The 13,490-nt window shown below is 39.6% G+C and overlaps 1 protein-coding gene across 1 annotated transcript in view; it reads right to left on the bottom strand.

Moving 5' to 3' along the window:
* LOC150089465 (uncharacterized) overlaps window positions 1-13,490 on the bottom strand; it is a 1,372,165-nt gene that overhangs the window by 168,750 nt on the left and 1,189,925 nt on the right. The gene's annotated exons all lie outside the window — the stretch shown is intronic.

Raw genomic sequence — 13,490 nt, 5'->3', positions numbered from 1 at the left:
AAACAACAAAGACTTCTTTAATTATGTAAACTCTAGAAGGAAGGAGTGAATCAGATTGGACCACTTGATGTTGGTGGTTCGACTATTGATGATCCTGCTCTGATAGTTAACAAACCGAATGAGTATTTGCATCTATATTTACACAAGGAATTCTGTAAGGAAGGGGAGGACAGAAGTTTACTAAACTCTAACAGGGAGCTAAATGATTTTGTAATAATAGAGAACAAAGTGGAGGAGAAATTGTTGAAGTTAAACATAAAAAAGGCACCTGGGGCAGATGGAATCTATCCAGTTATATTGAAGGAGGCAGCAAGGGAAATTAGCAAACCCTTAGCCATAATTATGAGAACATCCTTAGATCCAGGGGAGGCCTCCATGGACTGGAGATGTGCAAATATATTCCCAAGGGGGTTCAAAGGGTGACACAAATAATTACAGACCTGTTAGTCTAACTTCTGTTCCATGGAAAATAATGGAGTCACTGGTTAAAGAAGTGATGCAGGATCACCTAGACAAGACTGCAGTAATAGTTCAGGCACAGCATGGGTTTGTTAAAGGGAAGTCTGGTCTGACCAATTTGATTGGATACTGTGGTGTGGCCACAAAGGAACTGGCTGCAAAAAATAATTTCGATATCATATACTTGATACGATATCGAATTTCAGGATTTCAGGAAATCTTTAGATACTGTTGCACATGGAAGACTGCTTTACAAATTGGAGCGGTATGGCATTAAGGTTTTTTTTTTTTAGGAGCATTAGCAACTAAGGCCATATTGCTCCGGGATATGCGGTGGTCATTCCCTGACCTTTCCGCATCCTCCGTATTTGGTGGTGACGGGCTCGAACCCCAGTCTAATCAAGAAGCGTGTGCTACGCACTGCTGCTCCTTCCCACCTGGCTACGGAGGCGCCTTATGGCATTAAGGCCAAGTTCTGCAATGGATAAAGGGGTGGTTAAGTGGGAGAGGGCAGAGAGTGGTAATAATGGACAGTGGAGAATGGACACTGCTCTACATGGACTAATGTTGTTAGTGGAGTACCCAGGGTTCGGTGGTGGGCCCATTGTTGTTTTGTGCATTTATGAATGATATCGAAGTATATCAGGCTTCATGTCCAAGTTTGCAGACGTTGGCAGGGTTGTTAATGACAGTATTCTACTGCAACAGGATCTAGAAAAGTTAGGCAGATGGGCTGAGAAGTGGAAACTGAAGTTTAACGTTGACAAATGCAAAGTAGTGCATATGGGTAGCAGTAACGTAGCAGAGAAATGTACCAACTGGGTGGTATTACACTCAGGGAGGTGGAGAATGAAAAAGACCTTGGGGTAATTGTACAGACAGATATAAAGTTACAAAACTCCATGACCAGAGCAAGTCATGGAGTTTTGTCAATGATATATAGGAATTTTGCCAGCAGAGACAAGGAGGTGATTATACCTTTGTATAAGGCAATGGTCAAGCCACACCTTCAGTACTGTGTACAAGTCTGGAAGCCTCATTCTAGGAAGGATGTAGAGTTGCTAGAATGAGTACAGACAAGGGCAACAAGATTGGTGAGAGGAACAATGGGGTGCTCTTACCAACAGAGGTTTAAGTTCTGCAAGTTTCAGCATCTGGAGACTAGGCACCTGTGAGGTGATCTGATTGAGGTGTATAAGGGCTTGAATGGTTTGGACAGGCTCAACGCTGATGGGATATTTCTGCTTGCTCATATTACGAACTTGAGGGGGCATAGATTCAAATTGAGGAAAGGCAGTTGTAGAATAGATGTGCAGAAGTTTGCCTTTAGCCAGTGGGTAGTTGATTGCTGCAACAGATGTCCATCTGTTGTCGTGGAAGTCGATAGCTTAAATAAATTTAAGGCTGAACTAGACAAACATTTGGAATGACTGGATGGGTGAAATGGGAAAGGTTTTTTTTTTCAATGATGATATTTAAGGTTGCTTTCTTGCATCATATGCCTCAACTAGGCATATGATGCATTAGTGCTAATACTAATGAAATCATTTACAAGAACGTCGAACATTACCATAACTCCTATAAAGAATCTGAATAGCAATTTCGGAAAAATACATTTGGAGCTGTTTGTGATATCTGCGATCAATTATGGTATAAAAATGATGTAAAATTGTGCACGCCAGGAAGTTACCCGTTTCTTCTCCTGGAATTTCCAAATGCAGATGTAACGACTACGAAGGCTTGTAATACTTGTTGAGCATCTCTCAAAAATGATTCCATTCCAACATTTTCAAAGAGCAATGGTTTCGTTTATTCTGCTATTCCACCTCATCTGCCTCGATTGGATTTAGCACCCAAGTGACTCATTTCTCCTTGTATACCATTCGTGCAATTTAGAAGACTAAGACATGGTTTCGGCCAATATGGAATTTTGGGCCAAATTATAAATGTTCCTGTAAATATTAATTCGATGGTCAATCATTTGCCTTGGAGAATCAATGACAATTATTGCGTTAAAAAAACATACCAAACATAAAAAGATACATAAATCGAGTTATTTAAAGGGCTTTGTTTGTAAAAGAGATGTAAGGGTTTGGTAAAAATATATACTTACGACTCCACTGTATCGTCTGTACAGATATTGAGATTGATGAAGCATTCTTCGATGAAAACATAGAACACAATGATGCTCCTACATGTGATGAAATGAGTGAAGCTATCCTATTGAAGAAAGTTTAGTCACGCAACAATAAATTCTTTTGTGGAGCGATGACAAATATTTACGAATAACTCCTGGTGAATGAAATGTTCCACAAAGTTTGCTTTTTGATGAATAATCCCAAGAATTGTTCTTTCCTAGCATTTACTTTAGTCAGTATCGAGAGTTTACAGATAATTTAAAAGTTACACCGTTTAAGATTGCATCGAGTGAACTTCGTCATCCAGATCGGCATGGAGTGACGCCTTATCACCTTCTTTATATGAACATGAAAATAATGAAATAAAGAACTTGAGATTTGTTAACGGTTGCTGTTAAACACATTGGAAAAGACACTAAGCTCACCAGAGAACATACAATCTCAAGAATACATCAATAACTGCATTGAAAACAATTTGACATTTCTGAAATCGATTCCTAATTCAACTTATTACTGGATACAATGTAAAAGAGATCTACTTGTGATGATCAGACAATTCGGTAAACTTCTAGATCTGTATCGACTACTAATCATGGAACTATAATTGATGCTGTGTTTCAAAGACATTTACACTCTTTACAATCTAAAGTGTATGAATTATATTTTAGCTATCACAAACCCATTATAAATAAATTACCTATTTAACATGTATTGCAACCTCAAATTCATGAAACTGTTGAAAAAAAATAAATGCTTTAAAATGTTAAATGTGTTGGGATTGTTTTCAAATGAAACCCCTTTAACTTTGTCCAAGCCAAGGAAGTTTTCACATAAAATAAGCATTAGCAAAAAAAAAAAAAAAAAAAAACACTTCCCATTTCAGCCATCCATTCACTCTAAATGTTTGTCTAGTTCTACCTTAAACTTATTTATGATGCTGACCTCCACTACAACAGATGGAAGTTTGTTCCAACTATCAACCACCTGCTGGCTAAAGGCAAATTTCTGCACATCTATTCTACAATTGTCTTTCCTCAATTTGAATTTATGTCCTCTCAGGTGAGTAATCTGAGCAAGAGGATGAATCCCATTAGCATTGAGCAATCAGTTTTCTGTATCCATTTGAACAGTTTTGAAGGATTATTTCTCTTTGACTTCTACAGATTAAGTTATCACTCATAATCACAATTAAACATCATTCATCAGTGTACTTGTTCCAGCAGCTCTACATCTTTCCTAAAATGAGGCTTTCGGACCTGTATTTAGCATTCAAGCTGTGGCCTGACCATTGCCTTATACAACAGGACAATCACCCCTTTATTCCTGCAAGCAAAATACCTGTATATCATTGACACACACACATGAGCTACTCTTGCAGCCTTTTTGCACTGCTCAAAAAATTCATATCTGACTGCACAATTACCCCCAGGTCTTTTTCATTCTCCACTACTCTGAGTGTAGTACCACCCAGTTGATATATTGCTCTGGGGTTACTGTTACCCATATGCAGTACTTTACATCTGTCAATGTTAAACTTCAGTTGCCACCTCTCGTCCCATCTGCTCAACTTTTCCAGATCCTGTTGCAGTAGCGTACTGTCATTAACAACCCTGCCAAACTTCATATCATCTACAAACTTGCACATTAGTTTACCAGATATACCTTCATCATTGATAAATACCGAAAACAACAATGGGCCTAACACCGAACCCTGGGGGACTCTACAAATAACATTAGTCCATGAAGAGCAGTGTCCATTGATAACCACTCTCTGTCTTCTCCCACTCAACCATCCTTTTTTCCATTGTAGAAACTTGCCCTTAACACCATACTGCTCCAATTTGTGCAGTAGTCTTCCATGTGCAACAGTATCAAAAGCCTTCCTAGTATCCAAGTATATGATATCAAAATTATTCTATGCCTCCAGTTCCTTTGTGACCACATCATAGTATCCAATCATATTTGTCAGACAAGGCAAACATTATTTCCCTTAACAAACCCATGTTGTGTCTGAACTATAACTGCAGTCTTGTCTAGATGATCCTGCATCACTTACTTAACCAGTGACTCCATTATTTTCCACTGGAACAGAAGTTAGACTAACAGGTCTGTAATTACCCGTGTCACCGTTTTATCCCGCCTTTGTGAGCTGGGGACACATTTGCACATCTCCAGTCCATGGTGACCTCCTCTGAGTCCAAGGAAGCTTTCATAATTATGGCTAAGGGTTTGTGTTAGTTCCTTTTTGGCTTTTGTGTCTATGGTATCTGTATTGCGTAAGGTGTTCATCTAGTTAGGACAAAATCTAAGCTCTCGCAACCAATGGTTTCTCGACACCTGATCGCTGCAGCTTTAGATTGCGTTGTGTTTTAAATTGAGTAATCATTTTAGGTTACTCAACCCTGCATAACCCTTTTTTTATTTCTAATTGTTTCTTATGGTGTAGATGAGAGTATTGACTCAGAGTGAGAGAGACATAAAATTCAATAACACATAACATTTATTAAATGAAAAAAAACATGTATACAGTACACTTTCATCATATCTGGTTATTAATGTAGAACTAAAGATATATGTTGCTTCCTGGTTTATGCCAGTAATAACAGCAAGAATATATTTATGGTTATAATATTGTATTGTTGAATGACTTTACAGTAGTCTATATTCTAACATAGTAGTAGTAGCATGTGATCCAAGAAAGCAAGTGTATGAGCTCATGCAGCATCAGCCAATAAAAAAATCACACCATTCCCTCCAAATGCCCATCCAGTTCCTCCTTAAATTTATTCAACCTATCAACTTCCACAACGACAGATGGAAGTTTGTTCCAGCAATTAACCACACGCTGGCTAAAGGCAAATTTCAGCACATCTATTCTACATCTGTCTTTTCTTAATTTGAATTTATGCCCCCTTAGGTTCGTAATCTGAACAAGTGGAAGGATCCCATCAGAATTCGGCGTGCTCAACCCATTCAAGGCCTTATATACCTCAGTCAGATCACCGTGCAGGTGCCTAGTCTCCAGCCACTGCAATTTACAGAACTTAAGCCTCTCTTGGTAAGAGGATCCCTTCGTTCCCCTCACCAATCTTGTTGCCCTTCTCTGTACACGCTCAAGTAAATCTACATCCTTCCTAAAATGAGGCCTCCAGACCTGTACGCAGTACTCAAGGCGTGACCTGACCATTCCCTTATACAGAGGGATAATCACCTCCTTTTCCCTGCTAGCAAAATTCCTATATATCATTGACAAAACCCCATGACCTGCTCTGGCAGCCCGTCTGCATTGCTCAGAAAACTTCATATTTGACTGCACAATTACTCCCAGGTCTTTTTCATTTTCTACCACCTTAAGTGTAGTACCACACAGTTGGTACGTTTCTCTGGGGTTACTTCTACCCATATGCAGTACTTTGCATTTGTCAAGGTTAAAATTCAGTTGCCACTTCTTAGCCTATCTGCCCAAATTATCTACATCCTGTTGCAGTAGCACACTGCCATTACTGTCATTAACAACCATGCCAACCTTTGTATCATCTGCAAACTTTGACATTAAGCCTGATATACCTTCATCAATATCATTGATAAATATACAAAACAGTGGACCTAACACCGAACCCTGTGGGACTCCACTAATAACATTAGTCCACGAAGAGCAGCACCCATTGATTACCACCCTCTATCTTCTCCCACTTAACCATCCTTTTATCCATTGTAGCAACTTGCCCTTAATACCATTTTGCTCCAATTTGTACAATAGTCTTCCATGCGCAACAGTGTCAAAAGCTTTCCTGAAATTCAAATATATGATATCAAAATTATTATTTTTTTGCATCCAGTTCCTTTGTAACCACATCATAATATCCTATCAAATTTGTCAGACAAGACTTTCCCTTAACAAAACCATGCTGTGTCTGAATTATTGCTGCAGTCTTGTCTAGATGATCCTGAAATGCATCTTTAACCAGTGACTCCATTATTTTACCCGGAACAGAAGTTAAACTAACTGGTCTGTAATTACTCGTGTCACCCTTCGATTCCCCTTTGTGAATTGGGGGATACATTTGCACGTCTCCAGTCTGTGGGAACCTCCCGAGTCCAAGGACGCTCTCATAATTATGGCTAAGGGTTTGCTTAGTTGCTTTGCCACCTCCTTTAATATAACTGGATAGATCCCATCCACCCCAGGTGCTTTTCTTATGTTTAACTTCAACAATTTCTCCTCCACTTTGCTTTCAGTTATTCCAAAATCATTAAGTATCCTGCTACAATTTGATAACCTTCTGCCATTTTCAAACCTTAATAATTCCTCATGTGTGAATGTAGATGCAAAATACTCATTCAGTTGGTTTGCTATCTGAGCAGTATCATCAACAGTTGAACCATCGATGTCAAGTGGACCAATCAGATTCATCCCCTTCCTTTTAGAGTTTATATAAGTAAAGAAATCCTTGCTGTTTTTCTTAGCATCTTTTGCCAAGGATTTCTCGCAATCTGCCTTTGCCTGCCTAACCTCCTTTGTCACCTGATTAGACTAGCTTGTATCTGCCATAGGCTTCTGAGTCGCTTGATAATTTATATGCATCCCATGCATTTTTCTTCTCTATTACGAGTCTCATTAGTTCATTAGATAACCATTAACATTAGTAGAGGCATTTGATGCAAGAAAGCAAGCTTATGCAGCATCAGCCAAAAAAAAAAAAAAAAAAAAAAAAACAATTCCACTTCAACCCTCTGTTCATTCAAAATACCTGTCCAGCTGAGCCTTAAACCTATTTAGGCTATCAACGTCCACGACAAGGGATGGAAGTCTGTTCCACCAACCAACCACCCGCTGGCTAAAGGCAAATTTCCGCACGTCTATCCTACATCTGTCTTTCCTCAATTTGAATTTATGCCCTCTCAGGTGATTATTCTGAGTGAGAGGAAGAATCCCATCAGCATTGAGCATGCTCAAACCATTCAAGGCCTTATACACCTCTATCAGATCACCTCGCTGGTGCCTAGTCTCCAGACACTGTAATTTGCAAAACTTAAGCCTTTCTTCGTAAGAGCACCCCTTTGATCCATTCACTAATCTTGTTGCCCTTCTCTGTACTCGTTCCAGCAGCTCTACATCCTTCTTGAAATGAGGCCTCCAGACCTGTATACAGTACTCTAGGTGTGGCCTGACCATTGCCTTATACAAGGGAATAATCACCTCCTTATCCCTGATAGAAAAATTCCTATATATCATTGACAATACACCATGAGCTACTCTTGCAGCCCATCTGCACTGCTCAGAGAACTTCATATCTGCCTGCACAACCACCCCTCGGTCCCTTTCATTCTCTACCACTGTCAGTGTAGTACCACAGAGTTGATACGTCGCTCTGGGGTTGCTGTTTCCCATGTGTAGTACTTTACATTTGTCAATGTTAAACTTCATTTGCCACCTCTCAGCCCATCTGCTCAATCTTTCCAGATCCTGTTGCAGCAGCATAGTGTCAGTAGTGTCCTTGACAACCCTGCCTACCTTTGTATCGTCTGCAAACTTCGACATTATGCTTGATATACCCTCCTCAATATCATTTATGAATACAGAAAACAATAATGGGCCCAACACTGAACCCTGAGGGACTCCACTAATAACATTAGTCCACGACGAGCAGTGTCCATTGATTACCACTCTCTGTCTTCTCCCCCTCAGCCACCCCTTTATCAACAGCAGCAATTTGCCTCCAATGCCACACTGCTCCAATTTGTGCAGCAGTCTTCCATGTGCAATAGTATCAAAAGCCTTTCTAAGATCCAAGTATATAATATCAAAGTTATTCCCTGCATCCAGTTCCTTTGTGACTGCATCATAGTATCCAATCAAATTGGTCAGGCATGACTTCCCCTTAACAAAACCATGCTGTGTCCGAGCTATAGCTAAAGTCTTGTCTAAATGATCCTGCAGTGCTTCTTTAACTGGTGCCTCCATTAATTTTCCTGGAACAGAAGTTAAACTCACAGGTCTATAATTACTTGTGTCTGCCTTTGATCATCCTTTGTGAATTGGGGTCACATTTGCACATCTCCAGTCTGTGGGTACCTCCCCTGGGTCCAAGGAAGCTCTCATAATTATGGTTAAGGGTTTGCTTACTTCCTTTGCTGCCTCCTTTAATATAACTGGATAGATCCCATCCACCTCGGGTGCCTTTCTTGTGTTTATCTTCAACAATTTCTCCTCCACTTTACTCTCAGTTATTACAAGATTCTCTAGCTTACTGCTAGAGTTGAATACACCTCTGGCTTTCCCCTCGCTAAATAACTCCTCATGTGTGAATGTCGATGCAAAATATTCATTTAGTTTGTTAGCTACCTGAGCAGGATCATCAACAGTTGACCCATCGATATCAAGTGGACCAATCTGATTCATCCCCTTCCTTCTAGAGTTTACATAAGTAAAGAACTCTTTGCTGCTTTTCTTTGCATCCCTTGCCAAAGATTTCTCGTAATCTGCCTTCGCCTGCCTAACCTCCTTTGTAACTTGGTTACAGATCAACTTGTATCTATCATAGGCTTCTGTGTCATGTGTTAATTTGTATGTATCCCATGCATGTTTCTTCTCTGCCATATGCCTCATCAGTTCATCTGACATCCATTTAGGCCTAAACCTTGAACAATATTTCTTAGTTGGTATGTAAAGCCTAGTAGCTTCCAAGATGAGTTCTTTGAATGCTTCCTATTTTGCATTTGTTGTTGGTAACATCATCAGTTGGTCCCACTGTATAGAATTTAAATACTGTCTCAGTCCATCATAGTCGCCTTTGCGAAAGCAATAACCCTTCCCTTTACCCCTGATGGTAGTTACCTCTTTGAGTAAATCCCACTTCAGCACACTGTGATCACTGCCACCTAGTGGTTCATTTATCTGCAGATTCTTAATGCATGAAGAATCACTGCTGATAATCAAATCAAGAGTATTCCTCCCTCTAGTTGCCTCCCGAACATGCTGATGTAGAAAACAATCATCCAATAAATCCACAAAAGCCTTGCTAGTGTGTGAGTGACCAGCCCCAAATTCCAGTCAATATCTGACAAATTAAAATCTCCCATTATAAGACTCTCTGATTTACTGGCCCACTCTATTTCCCTGTACAGTTTCTTATTATACTCATCAGAGTCATTAGGCCTATAGCACACTCCTACTCTCAATTTTGATCTCCCAATGCTTATGTCACACCAAACTGACTCGACACTGCACTGTCCAGCGATGTCCACTGGCTTCACTTCCTTGGATTTTATGTATTTCTTAATTAATAGCATAATCCCTCCTCCCTTCCTATCCAGTCTATCCTTTCTGTAGACGTTGTACTCCCCAAATTCCAGTTCTGCATTCCTTATATCTGTGTGACACCACGTCTCTGATATCCCAACAATATCTGCCTTTGATGTTTTGAGCAATACCTCAAAGTCATCAAATTTATTTACTAATCTCCTAGCATTGGTGTACACGCAAGTATACATGCACCTATTTCTATTCTTAGCTACCCTAACACAACCTATGTGTTTACTTGTACCGCAATGACTCCCGGCAGTCTCTGAAATATCCGGCATCTTGTTTTTCAGGCTTCTGCTCATTCCAATAGAAGCAGTGCAAGGAACATCTCTGGAACCATTCGTTCCCTAGCTTTGTTGTTCAGCATAATACTATTAGCTAATAAAATTACAATGTTCACAAAACAACACTAACATTAAGCAGATTTTTGGGTAACAGAAAACATTAAGCAAAATACTTTTGGTGTCTTTCACCTTCCATTACATGTTTCCATTATATTTAAATATCTTACATCTATCCTACTGTGATTATTCTCACTCCCTCTAATTCCTTGTCCTAACATTACTTTGCTGAATGCCTTCTGTGAAACCCAAACAATGAGAGTTATTTCCATTCATTGTTAAATTAACAAAGATTTAAGGTTTTCAAGAAGGAAGCATTTGATTCAATCTAATTATTCTGTTTCAGTCATATTAGTTCACACAAAAGAAACAGTTTGCTTACCAGGCTAAGTATCTTTCTTCTAGAGCAGGTTATTGAGCTTCCTTCCCTCCAGTGGAAACACCAGGGCATTGTCTTCTCTGGACCCTGAGATGTTCTCTCAGTTTTTACCTCTATGCAACAAAAGGCACTTCTCCACCACTTCTCTCTCTCTCTCTCTCTCTCTCTCTCTCTCTCTCTCTCTCTCTCGTGCCTCCTCAAACCTTTTATATACATTGCATTTTTTTTTTACCCCTCTTTCCAGAGAAGAATCCCTGTTCCTTGCCATAAAAGGAAAAAGTTACCCATTTCCAGCCCATGTGGTTATCTCACCCTACGTCACAGCATCAGAGTCACCAAAAATGCCCATTTTCTCTCTAACATTACCTTTTTCGGTAATCGTCCCACGAAATCCTCTCTGTATCCGTCTCCACTGCAGCAATAAAACCCCTCTAAGCACCTCTGTTGGTGTGAGAACCCAGAGTCTCTTGCTTTCCTTCCACCCATGTTGTTAGCTCATTTTGAGTACACAGTTCCCATGATTATTGCAATCCTTGGCCCTCTATTGGCTTGTCTGTGCTCTTCCCGAGGCTACCATGGCTACACCTTACCCCCCATAGGTTGCAAAGAGACATGTGTCTGTGAGTTAGGGCGAGAAGTGTTGCAATCCCCCTTACACCCGCACCAGCTCCCTGCTGATGCAGGTGTATGGGGATTGCAAAAAGTAAATTCAGCCTTGAATTTATTTAAGCTGTCAACTTCCACAACGACAGATGGAAGTTTGTTCCAGCAATCAACCATCTGCTGGCTAAATGCAAATTTCTGCACATCGATTCTACAACTGTCTTTCCTCAATTTGAATTTATGCCCCCTCAGGTGCAGAATCTGAGCAAGAGGAAGAATCCCATCAGCGCTGAGCTTGCTCAAACCATTCAAGGAATTATACACCTCAATCAGATCACCTTGCAGGTGCCTCATCTCCAGACTCTGCAACTTGCAGAAATTAAGCTTTTCTTGGTAACAGCAACCCTTTGTTCCGCTCACTAATCTCATTGCCCTTCTCTGTACTCGTTCCAGCAGCTCTACATCTTTCCTAAAATAAGTCCTCCAGACCTGTATGCAGTACTCAAGGTGTGATCTGACCATTGCCCTATACAAGGGGATAATCACCTCCTTATCCCTGCTAGCAAAATTCCTATATATCACATTGACAAGATCCAAGCTGCTCTTGCAGCCTTTTTGCACTGCTTAGAAAACTTCGTATCTGACTGCACAATTACCCCCAGGTCTTTTTCATTCTCCACTACCCTGAGTGTAGTATCACAAAGTTGTTATGTTACTCTGGGGTTACTGCTACTCATATGCAGCACTTTGCATTTGTCAAAATTAAACTTCATTTGCCACCTCTCAACTCATCTGCTCAACTTTTCAGGATCCTGTTGCAGTAGCATACTGTCCTTACTGTCATTAACAACCCAACCAACCTTCATATCATCTGCAAACTCAGACATTAAGCTGATATACCTCTACAGAAAATATCCATGGGAAACATATTAATTTTCAACATTTGGATTGGAGTCAATACACTTTGGCTACCAATGCTGCAATACACTGATGCCAGCTGTGAAGAAAGTTTTCTCCTGGGCTCCAGGAATGTATCCATTGCAGCAATGATTGGGAAATGGATGCCAGCCACATATTTTTTTTTCAAATTAGGAATTAGGTGAAAGTCTGATAGTGCTAGATTTGGTGAATTTGGGATGGGGGATGATTCATGATTTCAAAGCTGCACTCGTGGAATTCAGCCACAGTAATGATAAACTTGTGAGCAGGCCTGCTGTCCTGGTGGAACAAGACTCCTTTGCCGAGTTTTCCTTGGTGTTTTTCTTTGATATTTTCATGCAAATGTTTCACAAGGTCTTTGTAATATGTCCCTCTGACTTCCTGGCCTTTCTGAAGGTAACCCACTAGCAACACTCCGTCAGCATCACAAAAAAAAACTTGATTCCATCACCTTGCCAGCAGAAGAAATAAACATGGTTTTCTTTGAAGTGGCAGAAGAAAAAGAACCATGCTTGTACTGTTTATTTGTCTCTGGCTGAAAGTGATGGAGCCATGTGTCATCCATGGTCATAAATCTTGCAAGTAAATTTGCTAAATCTGCTTGAAAATAATGGAAATATTTACTTGAAAACTTGTGCATTTCTAATTTGCTGTCAACAACTTTGGGATTCATCGTGCTGACATCTTTTTCACAACAAAAATCACCTGAACATGTACCACCCTCATCACCAGATCATGCACACTGTCAACAAATTCTGCAGTGATGAATGTTGCTGGTTTCCACAGTGTGGGTCATCTTCCAGACTCTCCCTCCCCATTTAAACTCTGCTTCCTATTTCTTAACCATAGAATATGAATTGTCTTGCCTTTGGCATTAGTTCCTTTTTTTTCCAAATACTAGTTAGTTGCATGGTGAATGATTATGTCCATCTTTCCTGATTCAGACAATTTTGTTGACGTTAAAATCTGTAATTAAAAAAATATATTATTGAAATTTAATGAAACTGATTGAAATTGGTGGGTTACTATTTGAAGTGTTATACATTATGTGTAGACTTTTTAACACTGTACAACTATCCTTTCAATACTCGGGCTATGAACTTTACAAATGCTTCTTATATATGAAAAGAAGTTATTCAAATCACTGAAGCTGCTATATGTAAGTAAAAACTGATATTAAAACAATTGATGGAAAAAAGAAACATGATATCACTCTTTTATTATCAATAAAATTGCAATTTGATTATCAATAAAAATTTCATAAATAGAACTTAAAAGATAGTATATTAAAATTTTAGAAACTTTTGTAGTATAGATTCTAAATC

This window comes from Mastigoproctus giganteus, chromosome 2, assembly GCF_048544385.1.
Source record: "Mastigoproctus giganteus isolate SK-2022 chromosome 2, ASM4854438v1, whole genome shotgun sequence".
NCBI classification, from domain to species: Eukaryota; Metazoa; Arthropoda; class Arachnida; order Uropygi; family Thelyphonidae; genus Mastigoproctus; species Mastigoproctus giganteus.
The sequence above is the reverse complement of the archived record's forward strand: the minus strand, read 5'-3'. Positions and strand labels throughout refer to the sequence as shown.